The sequence below is a fragment of the Scyliorhinus canicula genome, chromosome 3, assembly GCF_902713615.1.
Source record: "Scyliorhinus canicula chromosome 3, sScyCan1.1, whole genome shotgun sequence".
Lineage (NCBI taxonomy): Eukaryota > Metazoa > Chordata > Chondrichthyes > Carcharhiniformes > Scyliorhinidae > Scyliorhinus > Scyliorhinus canicula.
In genome coordinates this window covers 242929712-242956052 of record NC_052148.1, presented here as the reverse complement: position 1 = coordinate 242956052, position 26341 = coordinate 242929712, and the positions used below count along the sequence as shown (strand labels likewise).

Sequence of the window (26341 nt, the reverse complement as noted above, 5' to 3'; positions counted from 1 at the left end):
GGCTTCACGTGCATTTATATCGTCACATCCAGGATATATTTCCAAACTCTCTCACAGTGAATTACTGTAGCGGAATGCAGTACCTATTCTGCGCCACCAATGTCCCAGAAACAGGAAATTAAATGGCCACCTGTTCATTATTTGGGTGACATTTGGCGAGGCAGAAAAGTTGACTTGGGCACTGATGGAACATTCCTTCAGTAGTTTCAAGCGACCAAGAGTCGCCATTCAATATCTCATCCAAAAGGGGAGCCAATTGGACGAGCTTTATAGCTTCATTCAGCAAGTGACACCAGTTGCTGATTCCATCAGGAGTTAACCTCACCGTCCATCCCTCACATCCAGCCCACGATCAAACCCCCCCCCCCCCACCACCCCCCACCCCCCACCCCCCCCCCCCCCCACCCCCACAACATGATTGTTAGAGAGCCACACTGTTTCAATGGACTACACGATTACCGCTGTGTCAACAACAACTTGCAATGAATGTAGTAAAACATCTCCAGGCCTGTCACGGTGCGTTGGCGGAAAATATTTAGCACGGAGCTACAGAGGGAGGTATCAATACAGATGACCAAAAGCGTGGTCAAAGCATTAGGATTCAAGGAAAGCAGGTTTACCAGTACCAAGTCTCTCACCTGCATTATTCTACTTCAATTCCTGCCAGGGGCCAGGTCAAACCAACCTCCCCGAGAGAGTTACAGACTTCAGACGTCAAGAGTGAGATTGAAACCCAGTGGCAATCTCGATGTCCTGTGGCTGCAGCTTCCAGATTGCTGTCTAACTCTGTTTGCGTTAATGCCTCCAGACATTTAGTGACTGGACTCTTGGATGAGGCTGCATTTTGACTACAGCTGTAGTACTGATGCAGTTTGACCGCCTCTTAATTCATGCTGGACTTCGGGTAGACCCTTCTGCCGAGGTCAATAACCTGACAGAGACACTTGCCCAGTGCTGATAAACTTTCTTCCTGTAGTGATCAGAGTGTGTTGCAGAAGAGAACCTGGCAAAGAGCTCTGCTATCCTGAATGGAGCACAGTACAAGTTGCAAATCAGTAAACACCATCCCACTCAAAAGTCGTTTTAGGCAAAGGCCATGTTAGGATTTAAAATACTTCATTCGAGTTAATGATGCCCATTTTAAATCTGCATAGCTTGAATTCAGTCCAGCTGGACTTGAAGTAGTTAGTCTACACTGTGCCTTTCTAAAAAGGCAAAATAAAAGAATAAAGCCCTCAACATCTGTACACGTTTAGGTCCTATTCTGCAACTCGGCTAACACGGAAAATCAGTAAATATAGATTTTCTCTCCCTACAGATGCTGCCAGACGTGCTGAGATTTTCCAGCATTTTCTCTTTTGTTTCAGATTCCAGCATCCGCAGTAAGTTGCTTTTAATTAATATAGATTCCTCACTGGTTTCCAATAAGGAAAATTACAAGAGATTAGGTGCAGCTATTTAACCATGAACAGATAAATCACCACTCAAACACAAACTGTCCTTCACTGCAAAAAGCAGTGACCGGTATCCCAGTGCTACATATCGATTTATGCCATTATACCATAGACAACAGCGATAAAACAAAATAAAATATCTGCAAACACTTGACAGCACTTTAACCAGAAAAAAACATCCAGCAACCTCCTCTTGCAATCTTTGCAGCTCACAAAATGAGTATGATAGAAACTGTTGCCTACATTCCACGCTGAATACAAACAATGAAGTGATTTTCTTTTTAAAGTATAAAGTCTTGAGGCTGTGATAGACTTTACATAAACATTTACATAGAATTTACTTGCATTTATAGAGAACCTATCCATCATTGAATGGAAGGGGATATTGATTCTCTACTACTTAGCTGCCTCAGTCCCTCAGCCCAAATTGCCTCAATATCCTTTAGGTAGGGAGAGGATAGTAATGAAAAACTTGCACCTCTGGCCCCTTTTATGTGGTAAAAGACTTCAAGGCATGTCATCCGGAGTATCATCGAAACACAATTTGGCACTAAGCCACAGTGAGATATTAGGGTAGGTTCTCGGGAAAGAATTAATGTTTCCTGTACTTAAGTTGGAATTGGGGTTGCAATTGTTTAATAGACAGCACCAAATACAAAGGGGGATACAGGTGACACTGGTGTTGTGGGAGAAGTGATTACTGAACACAATAAACTTGGGAGTCTAAGAACTCAAGACTTGCTTTCTGGTTCTTATTATAGAGCTGACATCGTAGCCCAACACAGGTGACCACAAATGTGGTTGAAGGCATTTTAAAGGAGCACCGTAAAAGAGGAAAAGCAGGCAGATGTTTGAAGGTGGGAATTCCAGGGCTTAGGGCTGATAGAAGCAGAAGGCACAACCACCATCGATAAAGAAATTACTATTCAGGGATATGTAGGAGAGCAGGATTGGCAAGAGTGCGAAGATCCATCAACTCCTATTGGACTTGGTTAACATTGCTGCCTCACAGCGCCAAGGACCTGGGTTCAATCCTGGCCCTGGGTCACTGTCCGTGTGGAGTTTGCACATTCTCCCCGTGTCTGCATGTTTCTCACCCCCACAAACCAAAGATGTGCAGGATAGGTGTATTGGCCGTGCTAAAATTGTCCCTTAATTGGAAAAAATAATTGGGTACTCTAAATTTTTTTATTTATTTTTTAAACATAACTCCTATTGGACAGTGGACAGGAGAAAGGGGACGGGGTCAGTTCTGGTTGTGAGCCCACCCCCCTCCACCTACACCCACCAGGATGCCATCAGAATTCACTAATTTAAACATAACAAAAATAAAAGGGAAGCTATCACCATGCTCGGAGTAAGAAGTCTTACAACACCAGGTTAAAGTCCCAACAGGTTTGTTTCAAATCACCTGAGGAAGGAGCTGCGTTCTGAAAGCTAGTGATTTTAAACAAACCTGTTGGACTTTAACCTAGTGTTGTAAGCCTTCTGACTGTGCTAACCCCAGTCCAACGCCGGCATCTCCACATCATGGCTACCATGCTCTGAAACAGCTTAATGCTGGAATCTGGCTGGCATAATGAGCGACCCAGTCAAAACTAGGGGAGCCCAATTACAAAACAGCAGCCTACATTCATATAGCTCACAAAGACTCCTTCAACAGCACCTTCCAAATCCATGACTTCTCCCAACTGGAAGGGAAAGAGCAGCAGACGCATGGGAACCCTCCATGCACCATACCCTCCATCTGCAAGCTCCCATCCAACCCACACACAATCCCAACCTGGAAACACTGCATTTAGCAACCCCATTGTCACTGGGTCAAAAACCTGGAACTGGACTGCACCAATTCAAGGTGGCGGTTCACCAACACTTTCTCAAGGGTAATTAAGCATGTGCAATAAAAATGCTGGCCGAGCCAGTGACATGCCCATCCCAAGGACAAAAAAAAGTACCTTTAACACAATAAAGCATTCCAAGGTACTTCACAACAGAACGTAAAAGCACAATATGGCACAGAAGCACTAAAAATATTTGAAGTCCTAAATATTTATCCAATCGCATACAGGGACAAAAGATTATTTATAACTATATAATTCATGTCGGGGAAAATTTCCCTCTGGCAGTTCAACCAAAATAGTGTATAAACAATGCGGTCGGGATTTTGTTGCACAGTTCAAAGAAAATATTTTCCCCCAGTACGTGCTTCCCTTGCATATCACAAGTAATATCCCAATAAACCTGCCGTAATGAGATCACGGAGGACTTTAATACTTTTCTTTCGACAGCACTTGGATCTGCATGCAGACTTCAGATCCTCACAAAAATTATGGCATGGAACGTTTTGCATTGAAAGCTCCAGGATCAGTAATTATTTTCAACAAGCCACAGGGAGCCCATTAAAAGCTGCATTGTAACCTAATCTCATGGTTCAGAGCAAGTTTACAAACCATGAGAACTTTGCAGTTCTGGTTTTAGATGTTACCCGAAGCCCAAAGATAGATTACGGTCTTCGGATAACGCTGCCAGTATCTTTTTGACACAGCTCTCTCGCTATATGCATGATAGCACAGTGGTTAGCACTGTTGCTTCACAGCTCCAGGGTCCCAGGCTCAATTCTCGCTTGGGTCAGTGTCTGTGTGGAGTCTGCACAGGTTTCCTCCGGGTGCTCCGGATTCCTCCCACAAGTCCCAAAAGACGTGCTTGTTCAGTGAATTGGACATTTTGAATTCTCCCTCAGTGTACCCGAACAGGCGCTAGTGTGGCGACTAGGAGATTTTCACAGTAACTTAACTGCAGTGTAATGTAAGCCTACTTGTGACACTAATAAAGATTATTCGGGCAATATTCATGTATGCTATATGGGTTCAAGGGGGGAAAATGAGGAGTTTTCCCACCTTTAACAAGACCTTTCCCATCTTTATTGGATCAAATGTAGGGCCAAATCCACCAAGTGCAGAAAAAAAGTGTTACTCTATAGAAAGCAGTCCGATTATAAACTTGGTTAGTATCTATCCTCCCCAGATCCTCCTCTTCCCCACCCGTTGCACACCACACACCCTGATAATCACTCTGCACAATGATGTCAGAGCATTAGAAAATAGTTGGCTTCAATACTACAAGAGACTTACAAGTTTCCTTACCAAGGACAAAGAGCCCCAAGATTTATAAAGCACCATACCCAGTAACCCAGTTTTACAGCTAACACACTGAAGAGAAAGTGCTGTCAACCCAACGCACATTTTTGCAGCTGCCTTGATTGGATTGGATTTGTTTATTATCACATGTACCGAGGTACAGTGAAAAGTATTTTTCTGCGAGCAGCTCAACAGATCATTCAGTACATGGGAAGAAAAGGGAATAAAAGAAAATACATAATAGGGCAACACAAAATATAGAGTGTAACTACATAAGCACTGGCACCGGATGAAGTATACAGGGTGTAGTGTTAAGGAGGTCAATCAATAAGAGGGTCATTTAGGAATCTGGTGACAGTGGGGAAGAAGCTGTTTTTGAGTCTGTTCATGCGTGTTCTCAGACTTCTGTATCTCCTGCCCGATGGACGAAGTTGGAAGAGTGAGTAAGCCGGGTGGGAGGGATCTTTGATTATGCTGCCCGCTTTCCCCAGGCAGCGGGAGGTGTAAATGGAGTCAATAGATGGGAGGCGGGTTCGTGTGATGGACTGGGTGGTGTTCACGACTCTCTGAAGTTTCTTGTGGTCCTGTGCCGAGCAGTTGCCATACCAGGCTGTGATGCAGCCCAATAGGATGCATTCTATGGTGCATCTGTAAAAGTTGATAAGGGTTAATGTGGACATGCCGAATTTCCTTAGTTTCCTGAGGAAGTATAGGCACTGTTGTGCTTTCTTGGTGGTAGCGTCGACATGGGTGGACCAGGACAGATTTTTGAAGATGTGCACCCCTATGAATTTGAAACTGCTAACCATCGCCACCTTGGCCCCGTTGATGCTGACAGGGGTGTGTACAGTACTTTGCTTCCTGAAGTCAATGACCAGCTCTTTAGTTTTGCTGGCATTGAGGGCGAGATTGTTGTCGTTACACCACTCCAGGTTCTGTATCGCCCTCCTGTATTCTGACTCGTCGTTATTCGAGATCCGGCCCACTATGGTCGTATCGTCAGCAAACTTGATGGAGTTGGAACCAAGTTTTGCCACGCAGTCGTGTGTGTACAGGGAGTAGAGTAGGGGGCTAAGTACGCAGCCTTGCGTGGCCCCGGTATTGAGGACTATTGTGGAGGCGGTGTTGTTCATTCTTACTGATTGCGGTCTGTTGGTCAGAAAATCGAGGATCCAGTTGCAGAGTGGAGAGCCAAGTCCTAGGTTTTAGAGCTTTGACATGAGCTTGGCTGGGATTAGGGTGTTGAAGGCGGAGCTGTAGTCAATAAATAGGAGTCTGATGTAGGAGTCCTTGTTTTTGAGATACTCTAGGGATGAGTGTAGGGCCAGGGAAATGGCGTCTGATGTGGACCGGTTGCGACGGTATGCGAATTGCAGTGGATCAAGGCGTTCTGGGAGTATGGAGGTGATGTGCTTCATGATCAACCTCTCGAAGCACTTCATTACGACTGAAGTCAGGGGCCACTGGACAGCAGTCATTGAGGCACACTGCCTGGTTCTTCTTTGGTACCGGTATGATGGTGGTCTTCTTGAAGCAGGTGGCGACCTCGGAGTGGAGTAGGGACAGGTTAAAGATGTCTGTGAATACCTCTGCCAGCTGGTCCACGCAGGCTCTGAGTGCACGGCCCGGGTTCCCGTCCGGGCCTGTCGCCTTCCGAGGTTTCACTTTCAGGAAGGCCGATCTGACTTTGGAAGCTGTGATGGTGGGTATGGGTGAATTATGGGCTGCTGGGGCATTCGACAGCGGACTGTTGGTCACCTGCTCGAACCGAGCATAGAATGCATTGAGTTCATCGTGGAGAAGTGCGCTGCTGCCAGAGATACTGCTCGGCTTCGCTTTGTAGCCCGTTATGTTGTTTAGTCCTTGCCACAACCGCCGAGAGTCTGTCTGTGACTCTAGCTTAGTTTGATATTCTCTCTTGGCATCTCTGATTGCTTTGCGAAGATCATATATTCTGCAGTCTCATAATTATTTCAGTGCTATTCATTAAAAAAATAGTTGCGAGAAAAATATAGTTGCGAGAAAGGTAGAACTCAACATCGGAAAAGTACAAAGCAATCCTGGTGGGAAATCCTTGGTCCCAACTTGGTGATTCAGTTTAAATCATAACACTAGCTCATAACGATTTTTTTAAAAAGGCACTCTCTGCACTTAATGTAATGTTTATTAATAAGACTTCTGATCCGAAGGGGAGGTAGAGAACACAGAGTCTCACTCTATGCGGATGATCTGCTCCTCTGTATCTCGGACCCACAAAGCAGCATGGACGGAATCATCGCGCTCCTGAAAGAGTTTGGAGCCTTCTCGGGCTACAAACTCAACATGAGCAAAAGTGAGATCTTCCCAGTACACCCGAAAGGGGGGGGGCAGCACTAAAGGGGCTGCCGTTCAAACAAGTCCGACACAAATTCCGCTACCTGGGGATCCAAGTAGCCCATGACTGGAAAGGGATCCACAAATGGAACCTCACCAGCCTGACGGAGGAAGTTAAAAAGGACCTGCAAAGATGGAACACACTCCCGCTCTCCCTCGCGGGGAGAGTCCAGATGATCAAAATGAACGTACTGCCCAGGTTCCTCTTCCTGTTTAGATCCATTCTGATCTACATCCCCAAGGCCTTTTTCAAAGCGCTGGACAAACTTATCATGGCGTTCGTATGGGGGGGGGGGGGGTAAAAATGCTAGGATCCCAAAGAAGGTCCTACAAAAAACAAAATCCAGGGGGGGGCTAGCCCTCCCGAATCTACAATTCTACCACTGGGCGGCAACAGCCGAGCGAGTAAGGGGATGGATCCAGGAGCCAGAAGCCGAGTGGGTGCATGCGGAGGTGGCCTCCTGCATGGGGACCTCCCTCCGGGCCCTCACCACGGCAGCACTCCCATCCCCACCCAAAAATCACTCCAGCAGCCCAGTGGTGACAGCCACCCTCCAATCCTGGAACCAACTGCGGCAGCAATTTGGCCTGACCAAAATGTCGGACAAGGCTCCCATCTGCAACAACCATAGGTTCACACCAGCACTGACTGACGCCACCTTCAAAAGGTGGAGGCAGGACGGGGGGACACTGACAATCAGGGACCTATACACGGACGACAGGATCGCAACACTGGACGAACTGACAGAGAAATTTCAGCTAGCTGGGGGGAACGAGCTACGGTACCTGCAGCTCAAAAACTCCCTACGAAAGGAGACGAGGACGTACCCACAACCGCCATGACAGACACTACTGGAAGACCTACTGGACGCAAGTATCCTAGAGAAAGGGAACTGTAGCGACATGTATGACCGACTGGTAGAAAGGGACGACACCGTACTGGACGCAACAAGAAGGAAATGGGAGGACGACCTGGGGATGGAGATAGGGTGGGGACTCTGGAGCGAAGCACTGCATAGGGTCAACTCCACCTCCACGTGCGCAAGGCTCAGCCTGACGCAACTAAAAGTGGTACATAGAGCCCACTTAACGAGAAACCGTATGAGTAGGTTCTTCCCGGAGGTGGAGGACAGATGTGAACGGTGCCAAAGAGGCCCGGCCAACCACGCCCACATATTCTGGTCTTGCCCCAGACTTGTGGATTACTGGACAGCCTTCTTCGAGGCTATGTCCAAAGTGGTGGGGGTGAGGGTGGAGCCATGCCCGATAGTGGCGGTCTTCGGGGTTTCAGACCAGCCAGATCTATTCCTGGGGAGGAGGGCGGACGCCCTTGCCTTTGCCTCCCTGATCGCCCGCCGTAGAATCCTGTTTGGCTGGCGGTCAGCAGCACCGCCCAGAGCTGCAGACTGGCTGTCCGACCTCTCGGAATCTCTCCAAATGGAGAAAATCAAATTCGCCATCCGAGAGTCGGACGGCGGCTTCCACAGAACGTGGGAGCCATTCATTTTTTAAAAAAAATTTAGCGTACCCAATTATTTTTTCCAATTAAGGGGCAATTTAGCGTAGCCAATCCACCTATCCTGCACATCTTTGGGTTGTGGGGGTGAAACCCACGCAGACACGGGGAGAATGTGCAAACTCCTCACGGACAGTGACCCAGGGCCGGGATTCGAACCCGGGTCCTCAGCACCGTAGGCAGCAATGCTAACCACTGTGCCGCCCGTGGGAGCCATTCATGCAACTGTTCCGGGACCTGTTTGTGGCCAACGAACAAGAGGAAGAATAGTCGGGTGGCCAAGAATCAGGGGAAAATGAACGGGAATCGGGGAAAGGTAGCCGGGGGGGGGTTTGATGGCAAGCTAAGGCCCAAAACCAAACTATAAATAAATGCCAATAAGCATGTGCCTCGGCCATATTGGGGAATGTAAAACATGTATGCCGGCTAAAGGGGGCGGCCACAATTGTTGTTATAAAGATGCTTACCTGTAAATATACATGTAAAATTTTTGTGTTTTCTTTTTTTCTCTCTAATAATGTGTAACTTGTCATATATTAAATATGAAAACTCAATAAAAAATATTTATAAAAACAATTAATAAGACTTCTATTATTATTTATGCGAAGTTTCCTGTGGATGTCCCTGGCAGTAAGACTGTCATTACGAGCGTACTGCTATGTAAATGCTGAGATTTGACCTTTCTCTGAATATGTTTTGCAAGCATCAATTAAAAGATAAACAAACATATCCATCACTTTGTCAGACATTCTCCAAACGATCAGGATCGAAGATTAGACACTGTACTACATCCTTCACTACAAATCATGCAAAACACCTTGCGGTCTGTTGATGTGAAGCACATTCAAGAGAACCACCCGGCAAGACACTGCTTGAAGTATGACCAGCTCAGTTATAAATTGTATGATTTTTAAACCCTAACATGTTTGGTTCTATATTTTGCTGGGAAGTGGGAGGTGATAGGACAGGTGAAGAGATAAACAAAGTTAAATGTTAAGAATAAACTCAAAGTTGCACAAAACAGTTTTTGGCTTCCAGGTTCCAAAATGCTTTATATGCTTGCTTATAAAAATGTCATGGTAAAATGAGTCATGATTTCAGCACAAAATAACAATAATAATAATCTTTATTGTCACACGTAGGCTCACATTAACACTGCAATGAAGTTACTGTGAAAAGCCCCGAGTCGCCACATTCCGGCGCCTGTTCGGATACACAGAGGGAGAATCAAGAATGTCCAAATTACCTAACAGCATCTTTCGGCACTTGTGGGAGGAAACCGGAGGAAACCCACGCAGACACAGGGGGAGCGTGCAGACAGCGACCCAAGCCGGGAATCGAACCTGGGACACTGGCACTGAAGCACCAATGCTAACCACTGTGCTACCGTGCCATCCATTTACCAATGACACAAAAGGTAGGAAATAGGTTATTGAAAGGAGGCAAAGAGTTTACAAAGGGAGTTAGATAGGTTAATTTAGTTGGCATAAATTTGGCAGATGGAGTATAATGTGCGGCAAATCGGAAAGGGTTCACTTTGGCAGGAAGAATAGAAAAAGAGCATATTATTTGAATGGAGAGAAATGGCAAAACTCTGTCGAGGTACACAAAGTACAGCAAGTGATTAGGGAGGCAAAAGGAATTTTGGCTTTATTTCAGGGGGAATAGAATATAATAGCAGGAATAAAAACAGAAAATGCTGGAAAGACAGGTCTGACAGCGTGTGTATGTGTGTGTGGGGGGGGGGGGGGGGAGCAGAGTTAAAGTTCCGAGTCCAGATGACTCTGAAGAAGGGTCAGACAGACCCAAACAAATTAACTCCATCATCTGTGGAGAGAGAAACAATTATATGTCGAGGGACAGGTAGTGTTGCAGAAGTGGGGAGGCTACAGAAGAGAGTGGGCAGATGGAATACAATATGGAAGAAAAACGTGAGTCTGTTTTTTGTGTCTTCTATAATGAAGCAAAATACCTGTTCAATGCATTCACTAATTTCTCGTTTGCTATTATGAATTCTGTTTCATCCTCTTCGGGGCTAATGTTCACTCCAGTTTTATCCTTTGAAATAGAAAATACGAAGAGTAGGCCTTTCATGCCTGCTTCACCATTTATGATGATTGATCCGACCATCAATTCACTCGGAGACATGAGTTGGGTAAACTGTGGCTTTAATCGGCTTACAGCTGAGCCTGCCTGTGACTGTGCTGAACTGAGTGCGGACTCACAGGACCACAGCACTTGTACTTCCTGAAGGGGGCAGAGCCAAGGGCGGAGCCCTGTACATGCTCCTCATCTCCCCCTGTGGGCAGAGCAGCACAACAGCTCACACATGGAGCCCACAGGGACACAGTAATGTACAGTGTGAATTATAGTGGTTACACATTCACCACAATGATCATGGCTGATCATCCAACTCAGCAACCTGTACCCGCTTTCCTCCCATATCCTTTGATCTCTTTAACCCCAAGAGCTCTATCTAATTCCTTGAATACATACAATGTTTTGGCCTCAACTGCTCTCTGTGGTACCAGGCTCACCACTCACTGGGTGAAGAAATTTCTTCTGTGTGCGCGCGAGTGTCTGACCTAAGCTATAGTTGGCCTTGTGGTAGCACAGGACAAATTTTCCTTCATCCCAAGACCAAAGCTTAGCCAGCCTTAGTAAAAAAAAATACATTAGGTATCATCAGTAAAAGTTCACAATGCCAATGATGAACATTTTTGAAAATAAATTTAGAGTATCCAATTTTTGGTTCCAATTAAGGGGCAATTTAGTGTGTCCAATCCACCTACCCTGCACATCTTTGGGTTGTGGAGGTGAGAACCACCCAGACCCGGGGTGAATGGAAAACTCCACACGGACAGTGACCTGGGACCAGGATCGAACCCGGGTCCTCAGCGGCGTGTGGCAGCAGTGCTAACCACTCGACCACCGTACCGCCCCTGATGAACATTTTATAGGTAGATTGGAAAAGAAAAGTATTCGTTCTTGCTTTTATTGTCACGGGGTCAGCTAAGAGCACGAGCAGTTCACCCGCATAAAGATACCTCACTTGTCCAGACTCAAACTGGTAGGCATTTAGTGCTTCCCCATCCAATATACTGCGAACAAAGACATTCCCCCAATCCAGAGGCTGGTGTAAATCAGACTCCCGAAGCCTTTGGATAATTCTGAAATATGGGCTGCAGCTTCAAAAGTACCATGGGATTCTCCATATGGTGCATCAGGACTCAGCAGAAAGTGGTTCTGAAACAACAATCTAATCAGCCATGCTCACATGGAATAGTGGAGCAGGCTTGATGGGCCAAATGGCCCACTCCTACCATTTAATGCATATGCTCGCCTGTTCAGGTGGTGAGCCAAGACTTGATGGTATACATAATTACATTCTCAGTGCAAGACTAATCATGTCGGGCCCAGATTCACAGGAAGTACCTAAGCACACATTATAGAGAGTAACAAAAGATCTCAGAAAATCAAATCCGCAAAACGATTCCGACCAAGCAGACAGATCGTAACAGTGGCCTGAGATGCTAACTGTGTCCATGAAAGCCTGTCACAATTAAAATACTCTTGAATCTGATTGAAACTGTCATGACAGCCGCCCTCTTGCCTTATTAAGCTGTACATCATATTCACAACTGCTAGTCATTACCTTCGAGAGGGGCAACGCAACTTTAATTTAGTAATACAAAATGTTAGGCTCGAAATGTAAATCTATTAAGTGTTCTTTTATGAAACAAAGTAGAAAGCTTTTACGTTTGCTTCTTTGTTCAAATGCTACATTCAAGATTCTCCAAGTTGCCTCAAAAATCTCAGTCTGGAGTTGCCACTTCTGATCACTATCCAAGTTAGAGGAGGACAGGATCGGGCAGAGTCGGAACGCCTCCATTGGTAAATGCTCAAAGTACCATAGGTCAGATATCACCTATGCATAGTAGAGATTGTCACCCTAGGAGGGAGGAATGAGAAAGGGAAAACCAATGTAGGAGGGGAAAAGAGGAGAATGAGGTCAAATTCATCTCTCATGAAGGTAACTGTGCCTCAAAGTTCCCCTGCACAACACAGAAGTTCTCTGTGGATCTTCGTTCATTCATATAATTACACTGGGGAGGAGAATTTAGAAGAGGACAAAAAACATAAATGGAACAACTTGAAGCCATTTAAAATTCAGAGTGTGCGAGAATTGGGCGAACACCACACTCTTCCTTTCACTGTAGCGTATCGGCTGGATAGCTTGGGGTTTTCAGAAACACAACACAATGAGCACATTTAGAAGTAAAAGCACAACAATGCATTTTAATTCAAAACAAATTAGGTTGAGGCCTCTAGCATCCTTTGATCGTCATTGCTTCTCAACAACTAACTAAGCACAGTGGGAATTGAGTCATTCTCAAAACTTTGTTCCTCTGACATTTTTTCCACGTTAAGCGTTTTTCCTCCCATGTGCTTTGCACATTTCCCCTGAATTCTGACAATGGAATATTTTTAACGGTCTTTTAAAATCTCAATTCCCCCCCCCCCACTTTCTTTAAATATAGACTGCACAAAACACATAGCGTCTCTACTTTGTAGCGAGGTCACAACACATTCATCAAACGCCAATAAAAAGTCCCTGGTTTCTGAACCGGGCAGAAGTATTTTTGCCAGCATGGACTCAATGGCCTCTTTCTGTGCAGTAATGACGCTACAACTATACGACAGGCTCAGCATTAGCCCAAGTCATGAGAACAATCGACAGTGAGTTGAGTGCTCGTGATAAATAAGTAAATTGCAGTTGGGCTTGTGAGCCGTAACCATTGGAGCTGCAGCTTCAGATGGATTAATAATAATGTTTTAATACAATAATCACTTACTGTCACAAGTAGGCTTCCATGAAGTTACTGTGAAAATCCCCTAGTCGCTACATTCCAGTGCCTGTTCGGGGAGGCCGGTACGGGAATTGAACCTGCGCTGCTGGCATTGTTCTGCATTACAAGCCCATTGTGCTAAACCAGCCCCGGATTACTGCGGTTTTGAAGCTGGAACTGAACGTTTGATTCATATCTCGTCATTGGACCTGACCCAGAATCAGCAGAGTGTTCAGTGCTTCCTTAAAAAGCAAAATTCTAATTTCAAATTAGACGAAGCGCAAGCCATTCAGCACTGCTGAGTTAAGTATTTCCAACATCCGTTTCAAGCACTGTACCAGAATCACGAAAAAGCACCGAGAGAATTGACCTACCACACCACAGGGAGATTTAATGGGCACCTTCCACTGCGGTGGCAAAACAAATTGAAGTTTCAATTATTTTTTTTTTAATATGATATTTATTTAATAAGACTTTACATAGGACCAGATGGTACAGTGGATTAATAACACACTTGGCTTTCACCTCCAAGACCTAGGTTTGAATTCAACCCGGGGTGAGCTGAATTTTTGGGTAGTTGCAATGCAATTTCTTTTTGAGCAATGCAGTTCTTAGCAGGTAACAGCACACAACATAAAACACAACATAAAACTACCCTCAATTAGGCACTTAATTGGCAACCAAACTTAGCTAAGATCTAGCGTGAGATCAGGTGCAATGAATTCTAGTCGGCTTGGATCTGGTATGCCTTTCTTGTGGGAACCATTAATTGGATTCAATTTGAATTTGAAATTTTTTAGTAAGCAAGGACATGGGTTAATGACTATTCTACGCTTAGACTTTGTAACTCTGAAAAAGGAATAACTTTTTTTTTTAAAAGAGGCTGCAGGAAGGCTGATGTGGGAAATATTTGTACAGCAGAGGATGCACTGAGGGATTAATTCTGCAAGTTACCATACATGGTGAGATTGATGTCGACATCAGATGCCTGAAGTGGTGAATTTTAAAGGAGCAACCCTCACACTGGCGAGAACAAATATGTATCTTTTTTTAAGAAAACTAATTCAGCAGGGGCATGGGAACCTGGATTGTAGTTTTGGGGTGCGAGAGATTGAGAGTAGAGAGGTCAGGAGCACAGTTTTGACTTCGCAGGAGGGCGGCAGTGTTCAGGTAGGTGGTTTGAAGTGTGTCTATTTCAATGCCAGGAGTATACGAAATAAGGTAGGGGAACTGGCAGCATGGGTTGGTACCTGGGACTTCGATGTTGTGGCCATTTCAGAGACATGGATAGAGCAGGGACAGGAATGGTTGTTGCAGGTTCCGGGGTTTAGGTGCTTTAGTAAGGTCAGAGAAGGGGGCAAAAGAGGGGGAGGTGTGGCGCTGCTAGTCAAGGACAGTATTACGGTGGTAGAAAGGATGCAAGATGGGGACTGTTCTTCCGAGGTAGTATGGGCTGAGGTTAGAAACAGGAAAGGAGAGGTCACCCTGTTGGGAGTTTTCTATAGGCCACCTAATAGTTCTAGAGATGTAGAGGAAAGGATGGCGAAGATGATTCTGGAAAAGAGCGAAAGTAACAGGGTAGTTGTTATGGGAGACTTTAACTTTCCTAATATTGACTGGAAAAGATATAGTTCGAGTACATTGGATGGGTCGTTCTTTGTACAATGTGTGCAGGAGGGTTTTCTGACACAATATGTTGACAGGCCAACAAGAGGTGAGGCCACTTTGGATTTGGTTTTGGGTAATGAACCAGGCCAGGTGTTAGATCTGGAGGTAGGTGAACACTTTGGAGACAGTGACCACAATTCGGTGACCTTTACGTTAGTGATGGAAAGGGATAAGTATACCCCGCAGAGCAAGAGTTATAGCTGGGGGAAGGGCAATTATGATGCCATTAGACATGACTTAGGATGTGTTGGTTGGAGAAGTAGGCTGCAAGGGTTGGGCACACTGGATATGTGGAGCTTGTTCAAGGAACAGCTATTGCATGTTCTTGATAAGTACGTACCAGTCAGGCAGGGAGGAAGGGGTCGAGCGAGGGAACCGTGGTTTACCAAAGAAGTGGAATCTCTTGTTAAGAGGAAGAAGGAGGCCTATGTGAAGATGAGGCGTGAAGTTTCAGTTGGGGCGCTTGATAGTTACAAGGAAGCGAGGAAGGATCTAAAGAGAGAGCTGAGACGAGCAAGGAGGGGACATGAGAAGTCTTTGGCAGGTAGGATCAAGGAAAACCCAAAAGCTTTCTATAGGTATGTCAGGAATAAAAGAATGACTAGGGTAAGAGTAGGGCCAGTCAAGGACAGTGGTGGGAAGTTGTGTGTGGAGGCTGAGGAGATAAGCGAGATACTAAATGAATACTTTTCGTCAGTATTCACTCAAGAAAAAGATAATATTGTGGAGGAGAATGCTGAGACCCAGGCTATTAGAATAGATGGCATTGAGGTGCGTAGGGAAGAAGTGTTGGCAATTCTGGACAAGGTGAAAATAGATAAGTCCCCGGGGCCAGATGGGATTTATCCTAGGATTCTCTGGGAAGCCAGGGAAGAGATTGCTGAGCCTTTGGCTTTGATTTTTAGGTCATCATTGGCTACAGGAATAGTGCCAGAGGACTGGAGAATAGCAAATGTGGTCCCTTTGTTCAAGAAGGGGAGTAGAGATAACCCAGGTAACTATAGGCCGGTGAGCCTAACGTCTGTGGTGGGTAAAGTCTTGGAGAGGATTATAAAAGATACGATTTATAATCATCTAGATAGGAATAATATGATTAGGGATAGTCAGCATGGTTTTGTGAAGGGTAGGTCATGCCTCACAAACCTTATCGAGTTCTTTGAGAAGGTGACTGAACAGGTAGACGAGGGTAGAGCAGTTGATGTGGTGTATATGGATTTCAGTAAAGCGTTTGATAAGGTTCCCCACGGTCGGCTATTGCAGAAAATACGGAGGCTGGGGATTGAGGGTGATTTAGAGATGTGGATCAGAAATTGGCTAGTTGAAAGAAGACAGAGAGTGGTAGTTGATGGGAAATGTTCAGAATGGAGTTCAGTTACGAGTGGCGTACCACAAGGATCTGTTCTGGGGCCGTTGCTGTTTGTCATTTTTATAAATGACCTAGAGGAGGGCGCAGAAGGATGGGTGAGTAAATTTGCAGACGACACTAAAGTCGGTGGAGTTGTAGACAGTGCGGAAGGATGTTGCAGGTTACAGAGGGACATAGATAAGCTGCAGAGCTGGGCTGAGAGGTGGCAAATGGAGTTTAATGTGGAGAAGTGTGAGGTGATTCACTTTGGAAAGAATAACAGGAATGCGGAATATTTGGCTAATGGTAAAATTCTTGGTAGTGTGGATGAGCAGAGGGATCTCGGTGTCCATGTACATAGATCCCTGAAAGTTGCCACCCAGGTTGATAGGGTTGTGAAGAAGGCCTATGGTGTGTTGGCCTTTATTGGTAGAGGGATTGAGTTCCGGAGCCATGAGGTCATGATGCAGCTGTACCAAACTCTGGTACGGCCGCATTTGGAGTATTGCGTACAGTTCTGGTCGCCTCATTATAGGAAGGACGTGGAAGCTTTGGAACGGGTGCAGAGGAGATTTACCAGGATGTTGCCTGGTATGGAGGGAAAATCTTATGAGGAAAGGCTGATGGACTTGAGGTTGTTTTCGTTAGAGAGAAGAAGGTTAAGAGGTGACTTAATAGAGGCATACAAAATGATCAGAGGGTTAGATAGGGTGGACAGCGAGAGCCTTCTCCCGCGGATGGAGGTGGCTAGCACGAGGGGACATAGCCTTAAATTGAGGGGTAATAGATATAGGACAGAGGTCAGAGGTGGGTTTTTTACGCAAAGAGTGGTGAGGCCGTGGAATGCCCTACCTGCAACAGTAGTGAACTCGCCAACATTGAGGGCATTTAAAAATTTATTGGATAAGCATATGGATGATAAGGGCATAGTGTAGGTTAGATGGCCTTTAGTTTTTGTTTCCATGTCGGTGCAACATCGAGGGCCGAAGGGCCTGTACTGCGCTGTATCGTTCTATGTTCTATGTTCTAAAACATTCATAGTTAATCCCAGGCAGGATTTTTTTTTAAATTCTAACCCAGGATATTCACCTCATTTGCAAAATAAAAGATAATTCCCTGTTCAACTCGTCCTCTTGAGCAATGCAAACCCCATCTGCTGCCTTCACCATTTTAAGAATTTGGGATCTGAATGATAAACCTTCGTGATACTGTGGAGGTACTTCAGCAAAAACAACTAGTCCGACCTAGGGGCTGATTTAGCTCGGCGAGACAACTGGTTTGTGATGCAGAACAAGGCCAGCAGCGCGGGTTCAATTCCCGTACCAGCTGAGAATTCTGAATTCTCCCTCAGTGTACCCGAACAGGCGCCGGAATGTGGCAACTAGGGGCTTTTCACAGTAACTTCATTGCAGTGTTAATGTAAGTCTATTGTGACAATAAAAAGATTATTATTATTATACCAATGATGCTTTCGATAATAACCTGTGGCAGCACTATAATGTTCTTCATTGTTCATCCTCAGCATGTGGCCGTTGCTGGCAAGGCCGCCAATCACTGACCACTTCTCGTTGCCTTGGCTATAGTTAGTTGCCAAATTCAATGACGTGGGATTGGAGTCACACACGGGTCAGACTGTGGAAGGACAACATATTTCTGTCCATTAAAGACGGAGTGAACCCGACGGAATCCTCATCAGATTTACCAGCTCTACCACAAAATTTCAAATTCTCAAACTACGATGGTGGGGTTTAAACTCCATGTTTTCTGAATTGTTCATTCAAGCCTCTGGAGTATACTGTAGTCCCATAATATAAACACCATGCAACTGCAGTGTAGTTTTGACTATTAAAACCTAAATCGATCAAATTTATTGTTTTATCGGAATAGTGACACAGGCCCAAGTCAGGATGATGTGAGGCTTGGAGAGGAACTTGCAGGCGGGAGTGTTCCCATGCATCTGCTGTCCTCGTCCATCTGGGTGGTAGGAATCATGGGTTTGGAAGGTGCTGACGAAGGAGCGTCATTAGTTGCTGCAGTGCATCTTGCAGATGACACTGCTGCCATAGTGTGTCGTTTATGACTCTCCAATCAACAGGCTACCAGATCATAATAATCTTTACTTTGTCACAAGTAGCTTTACATTAACACTGCAATGAAGTTACTGTGAAAATCCCCTAGTCGCCACACTCCGGCGCCTGAAGGAGTATTCAGAATGTCCAAATTACCTAACAGCACGTCTTTCGAGACTTGTAGGAGGAAACTGAAGCACCCGGAGGAAACCTATGCAGACATGGGAAGAACGTGCAGACTCTGCACAGACAGAGACCCAAGCAGGAATCGAACCTGGGGCCCTGGTGCTGTGAAGCAACAGTACTAACCACTGTGCTACCGTGCTGCTCTTTCCAGGCCCCTCCCAATGCCAATCAGTGACCAGCTAGTAAGAGGCATGTGCAACAGTGTTATGGCTTCTGGTTTTCTGCCCCTTTCTGTGCAGGATATTCCTGATTCTTATCTGCCACACTGACGATTGAATTTTTAAATGTGTAGACATTAGGCACAAACCCATGCCCCGCCGACTCTTGTGATGTATTACATTTGAAACCGAGCAACAGCTAGGACAGCTCTAGTATCTAGTATGAACTCAGCTCCTAAGCAGATCAGGTTTTTCATGAAATTTGGGAATAACCACATTAACTAGTTGATGAAGGAAATGCTTGTACCATACATCCAGGAACATCTGCATCTTTTTAAAAGTTTCTTTAAGATTCTACTTCGACAAAACAAATGGTTTTCCATAATGTTAAAAACACTTTGGGTGTGATCTTCTGGTCCCACCAAAAATCAAGTGGACCTTTGGCCGAACCACCGCATTCCCCCTCGTGGCGGGTCCTGCCACAGTGGGTCTGGATAATCTCGGCCTTTGTCTTCTGACCCCTTCAAGCTCGACGTTCAGTCACAGGAACAGAACAACCTTTGCGGTGGTCATCTCCATGGATGCCATTATGCGTTCCTTAGTTTGAACTAACAGGTATATTTAAAATAACTGGATCCGAGAGGACTTCTCTCGGCTAGTTTTTTTTTCTTCCATCCACCTTGCTCTGCTGGAAAGGACAACGGTGCCCCCGAGGTATAGGAGCAGGGAGATTCTGGTCATCTAAATGACACAAGTGATATGGGTACTGGCCTGCCTTTAATCACATGCCAAATGCCTAACCTTTTAGCTTTGGAGGTTTGACACAAAATGCAATTAAATTTGAACAACAGTGGCCCACAAAAGCCAACCCTGGTACAGGTGCAAGAGTAAATGGCACCCTGATATTTATTATCACCATTTGTACGACACAGAGAAAAAAAAACATGTAAACAGAAAAACATATGTCACCAATTACAGGGAGATCGCTGTTTGTTTCCAAGTTAAACGTTGCCCAGAAGAGCTTCTGGCAGATCTGTCGAGTCTGGCAGAACAACACTACCCTGCGTGTGATTAGCAAATAATGAACCAGTGAGACGTTAACTGCTCTGGAGAATTCCTGTGCATCAGCTAATGTCTACATACATACATTTCCCTAAATAAATCACTGGATTGCATTTAACTGAGGGAAACATAGCTCAGGGAAGATCCGGGCAATTGTATTTACCCTACCATGACACTGGAGGTCAAATAACTAAAGATCAAACCAAAGCTCTTAACACTGCCCTCTTTCGAGTGTTGGTTTGATAACTGGATATATTGGACAGGTTGATGGTAGATATCGTACGCAGGAGTGGTGCAGACTGTTCATCGCAGCTAACCTGTCTGGATCTTCAGGTCACCATTTGTTAATTCATCTCTCTATTTCTATCCCTCTGACCAGGTGGCAGTGGGAAGGTCTTCTTCCTCCTCTCTCCCAATGGGAATACAGACCTTTAGTTCACTAAAATGAAATGAAATGAACATCGCTTATTGTCACAAGTAGGCTTCAAATGAAGTTACTGTGAAAAGCCCCGAGTCGCCACATTCCGGCGCCTGTTCGGGGAGGCTGGTACGGGAATTGAACCGTGCTGCTGGCCTGCTTTAAAAGCCATATCAATAAGTGGAAGCCAAATGCAGTTTGAGAAACAGGTTGCAGTGCTCTTGAATCCCGGCACTGTTATAAATGCCAAACGGGTCCTTGCAAAAATATTAATTCCTACCCAAAATCCCAAGTTGCGGACTTTCAAAAGTATGAAAATGCAGCATGCAAGTACTTTGATACGTGCTGAAATTGGCAGACAGTCAAAGCATTTGCAAACAGCAAACCATATCTTTGAAAGGAACATGACTAACTGGTTTCCTGATCCTTATAATACACACCTCAAAAGTTGCCAAACACATTGAGAATGTGGGCTTGTGAAGCCGACGTGATTAACTAAAACGAGGATTTTGAAAAGTTGCAATTCACAGACTCAAAATAAGGGGTACTTTTTAATAACCACATGACTGATGATGACAAATGACTCGGTGCTTGAGCAGATATTTCCAAAACCAATGCTGTCTGAAAACCAAAAAGATTTATAACTGAAGAAGTGATCTTCAGAAAAGGAGCGTTGCTTTCTCTTGCTCTCTTGGATCTTAGGCGAATATAACATTTTCAGGGATTAATATATCCTAGCAGAGTTTAATCTCAGGATTTCTTGTCACAATTGCAGGATTTGATAAGATGCACTGTTTCTGCAAATATGTGCAAGAGAGATTGACATCAGGCTTACGCACACATTTTAAATTCATTTTAGTCTAAGGAGATGGGATGGGGTGGAAAACCAATCCATTTCCAGGTGGTGAGCTGACAATTTAAATATTACAACCAGGCCGTGTTCCTTTTTAAAAATAAATTTAGTGTACCAAATTCATTTTTTTTCCAATTAAGGGGCAATTTAGTGTGGCCAATCCACCTAGCCTGTACATTTTTGGGTTGTGGGGCGACACCCACGCAAACACGGGGTCAATGTGCAAACTCCACATGGACAGTGACCCAGAGCCGGGAGCGAACCTGGGACCTCGGCGCCGTGAGGCTGCAGGGCTAATCCACTGCGCCACCGTGCTGCCCAAAAAAAAGGAACGCTTCACGAATTTGCGTGTCATGCTTGCGCAGGGGCCATGCTCATCTTCTCTGTATCGTTTCAATTTTTAGCAGATGTGCTGCCGAAGCGAGCACGTGTTCCTCATTGTTAACCGCCATTTTAAATTTCACACTGCCCAATCGAGTACTTCCAGGCCTTGGGGTACCAAATGGCTAACGGAAGCAATCTCTCATTGGGGCCTCCCACAACCCTGGCCCCCAAAATTCCTCAACCCCAGCCTGTGCGATCTTCCCTCAGATTTCCTCTGACCTTGGTCTCATGTCTATCCCCTGCCCACCCACAGCCTTTCTGATCCTCTCGCTCTCCTCTCCCGACTATAGATGGAAATCAGAAATAAGAAATACAAATCAGGTCTCGCCATTAAAATCGGCTGGGGAGACAGGAATTCAATTTGTACTTGCCTCTCCCTTCCCACCCAATGGTGTAAAGGTGCAAAAACGCCTGGTGTAATAACCAGTCAATTTTAAAAGTGGGACATGAACAATAGTCGGGGCTCATTGGACAACAATCAGGAGCACGAACTGCTGGCAATGTTTGCTTTTGCATTGCCCAGGGATGCTGAAGTTAATTATACTGCCTCCAAAGCCAACCTAGCTGAGAACAGCTATCTCAGCACTAACCTAGAATCATCATGCTCTGCATAATGCCCTGCAGTGCACTTCCTAATTGAGTCACAGGGGAAGAAAACGATAAACATTAATTGCCTGAAATCATGCGTTAAAGCTACGATGGAAAAGGGCAGTGTCCTTACATTCAGTGAATTCCCGTTCGCTCAGTGGGTTAATGCATTACGCTATCATGCAGAGCAAGAAGGGTCCAGGGTTCCAGTGTGTTGAATGAACGGATCCCAGCTGGATGCAAGAAACACTATAATTGGCCTTCGCTTTTCTGGATGAAGCAAAGAAATAATCAGTTTCGAGCTCCTGAGAATCTCATGCATCAGCCTAGTTCAGTCGTAACATACTCACCTCTCCAGACAGCAGTGAAGATTCAAATCACTCTTTGATGTTTGAGCATGTAATCTAGGTTGACAGTTTAGCAGATCACTGAAGGCGTGCAACATTAGCAGCAATGCCAGCTTTCAAATGTTAATTGGAGGCCTCGTCTGCCTACCGAGGCCCAAGTAGACAATCGCATGACATCCACTGGAAGAGCTTGGGGTTTCTCCACGGTAATAATTCTCCCTCTGAACAGCCTCCACCAAGAAACGGTTAACCATTTTCTGTTCGCAACCTTGCCGCTTGCAATTTAGCTGTCAGCCTCGCCCGCACAGCAACGGCAAAAAGAAAATTCTCCTTTACACCAGCTTCTGAGTACTGCCTCGTAAAGGTGGCAGACTGCATCAAAATGTTTTCTTCACAGGAATTCAACAACTGGATTGGTTGCACCGCTCCCCCCCCCAAACCCAACATAACCATTACATAATGAACATGTATATTAAAACATTGACTTCACCAGCAAATCACAGACAGCCCATTAGCAAACAAATTCTGATTGTTTGCTTCACTCTTCATTGATTTGGAACAACACTGCAAGGAAATGCACTCATTACATTATCAACATTCCAAACGCAAGCAAGAACGGATTTCAGGATGGTATCGTAATGTTAGGAAACTTGTGCATTCTTGTTAATCAGTAAGGGAATCAAGGATTCTGGGAATAAGACGGGAAAGTGGAGTTGAGGATTATCAGTCATAATCTGATTAAATGGTGGAGCAGACTCGATGGGCTGAATGGCTTACTTCCACTCCTATGTCTTATAGCCTTCCTGACAATCAATTCTGCAACATCATTAGGACCTCATGTTGAATACACAAGACCATAAGACATAGAAGAATTAGGCCATTCGGCCCATCGAGTCTGCTCCGCCATTCAATCATGCCTGATAAGTTTCTTATCCCCATTCTCCTGCCTATTCCCCATAACCCCTTATTAATCAAGAGCCTATCTACCTCCAAGACACTCAGTGATTTGGCCTCTACAGCCTGCTACAGCAAAGAGTTCCACAGATTCACCACCCTCTGGCTGAAGAAATTCCTCCTCATCTCTGTTTTAACGGGTCGTCCCTTTAGTCTGAGATTGTATTCCCTGATTCTAGTTTATCCTACAAGTGGAAACATCCTCTCTACGTCCACGCTATCTAGACCTCTCAGTATCCTGTAAGTTTCAATAAGATCCTCCATTATCCTTCCAAACTCCCAACGAGTCCAGACCCAGAGTCCTCAACCGTTCCTCAAAGGACAAGCTCTTCATTCCAGGGATCATTCTTGTGAACCTCCTCTGGACCCTTTGCAAGGCCAGCACATCATTCCTTAGATACAGGGCCCAAAACTGCTCTCACTACTCCAAATGGGGTCTGACCAGAGCCTCAAAAAACCTCAGAAGCACATCCCTGGTCTTGTATTCTAGCCCTCTCGAAACAAATGCTGACATTGCATTTGCCGCCTGAACTGCCGACTGAACCCGCACGTTAACCTGAAGAGAATCTTGAACAAGAACTCTCAAGTCCCTTTCTGCTTCTGATTTCCTGTTTAGAAAATAGTCCATGCCTCCATTCTTCACACCAAAGTGCATAACCTCACACTTCCACATTGAATTCCATCTGCCACTTATTTGCCCACTCTCCGAGCCTGTCCAAATCCTTCTGCAGCCCCCCTGCTTCCTCAATACTACCTGTCCCTCTGCATATCTTTGTATTATCTGCAAACTTAGCAACTGTGCCCTCAGTTCCTTAATGTATATTGTGAAAAGTTGTGGTCCCAACACCAACCCCTGAGGCACACCACTAGTAACTGGCTACCATCCTGAAAAAGACCCCCTTTACCCCACTCTCTATCTTCTGCCAGTCAGTCAATCCTCTAACCATGCCAGGATCGTACCCTTAACACCATGGGCTCTTAACTTATTTAACAGCCTCCTTATAAGGCACCTTGTCAAAGGCCTTCTGGATAGATCACATCCACTGATTCTCCTAACTTCCTTGTTACATCCGCAAAGAATTCTAACAGATTTGTCAGACATGACCTTCTCTTGACAAAGCCATGCTGACTTAGTCTTATTTTATCATGCACTTCGAAGTACTCCGTGATCTCTTCTTTAATAATGGAGTCTGAAGTCTTACCAATGACCAAAGTCAGGCTACTTGGCCTATAATCTGCTGTCTTCCGCCTCCCTCCCTTCTTAAACACAGGTGTTACATTAGCCATTTTCCAAATCTCCTCAAGTTCTGGTATCTTCCACCGTGAAGACTGATTCAAAGTAACTATTCAGTTCCTCTGCCATCTCTTTGTTTCCTATTACTACTTCTCCAGCCTCATTTTCCAGTGGTCCAATGTCGATTTGTGCCTCTCTCTTACCTTTTATATATTGAAAGGAGCTCTTGCTATCTTTTATATTACTAACCAGCTTATACTCATATTTCATCCTCTTCCCCTTATTACTTTTATACAGAGATACCACCAGTGAGCTTCTCGCAACCAGCTCAACTTATTTTATTACTGAGAAACCTCACTGAAGTGTGAAGGACCATACTACACAACACTGTCAAAATTGGGGGGGGGGGGGGAAAAGAGAGTGGAAGAGAGGTTCATGGAAATCAAGCAAAGGCAATTAGCTGGAGCAGAGTAAACGTTTTCATAGTCCTCAAACTGTCAAAGGAAGGAAGAGCAGAATTTCTGCCTGGAATCTGAGGGTGGGATTAACCGGTCACACCTGTCACCAGGATTATCTGTTCCTACCGAAAATCAATGGACTTTCGATTGAGCTGTCAAACTTCCTGCCCCGGTGGAGCCATTAAATCCCAGCCAGAGGATATTAACTTTTTAAACGTACAAGCTAAGACTTTCATTATCATACTGCCATGTTCTCAAAAAAAACAGAAGCACGGTCTTTTTTTTTTTTAAATTCACTTTGCATGATAATTCCATGATTATCTCAGGAATTTGATTGTAAAACCAAGGAATTTGTCAGTGACTTCCTGTGTTTCCATTACTTCCCGGATGTTTGCCGGCGGGAGTTGCTCAGGAAGGGTGCCCCATGTGGTGGGTTGAACAGTTCACATGGAGTGGTGGTAAGTGACGTGTGCGGCATGTATGGTTCAACTTCATCGGTCAGCGGATGTGTGGTGGAGTAATGCTTGTGAGGGCAGGAAGCCAGGGGAGGGATGTGGAGGGGAAAGTTCTCGTTACGCTGTACGTTGCTGCATTCAAGTAAGTGTCAACAAGATGTGCGCGTTGCCAGTCTGGTGAGTACAAGTGCAGAATCAGGTTTGGAGACAGAGGGAGGAGCAAAGACTGAAGAAAAACAGGGACTTTTATACAATACACCAGCCATATGTACAGACACCAGACCAGATCACAACAGTCGCTAAGATACTGGAGCAGAGCTGCAATGTTGTTTGTATTTTTAAGACTGTACGGAAAGATAGATTCGCTCCAGGAGTGAATGCATGAGAAAGGGGATTGCTTATTTTTACAATTATTTTGACAAAAGAAAAATAATATTTAAACTTTTAAACTTCAACCCCAACAAGAACAGCTTACATGTATATTTTAACCCTAACACGTGATTACCCATTAAACAGCACATAAAATGAGCTTACAGCTTTCAACTCCACTTACTCAGGCAGGCAAAAAAGATACTTAGATCACGGAACATATGCCTGCTGGTAGTGTGGCTCTTTCAGGCCCTGTCCAAAAGGCTGTCTCTATGGCAGCTTTTCATGACCTCCCTCAATCGGTCTCCAAATCCTTCTGCTCCCTCCTGCTCATACAGGATTCTGAGAGCTCCACCCAGCTCTTCAAAGATGGTTCTTTCCAGACGTGTTCAGGCTTGAACTCATCGTCACTATCTTGGCTTTTGATCTCCCACTCCCGTTTACACAAAAGAACAGGGCCATG

At 45.0% G+C, this 26341-nt stretch overlaps 1 protein-coding gene and 1 non-coding gene across 7 annotated transcripts in view; both read right to left on the bottom strand.

Annotated features, from left to right (window-relative positions):
* The window catches only part of LOC119963413 (ETS-related transcription factor Elf-2-like), a 185868-nt gene that overhangs the window by 87834 nt on the left and 71693 nt on the right, over positions 1-26341 (bottom strand). The gene's annotated exons all lie outside the window — the stretch shown is intronic.
* LOC119964001 lies at positions 21410-21517 on the bottom strand. Its single transcript, XR_005460243.1, has one exon. It is a non-coding gene; the product is annotated as a U6 spliceosomal RNA (small nuclear RNA).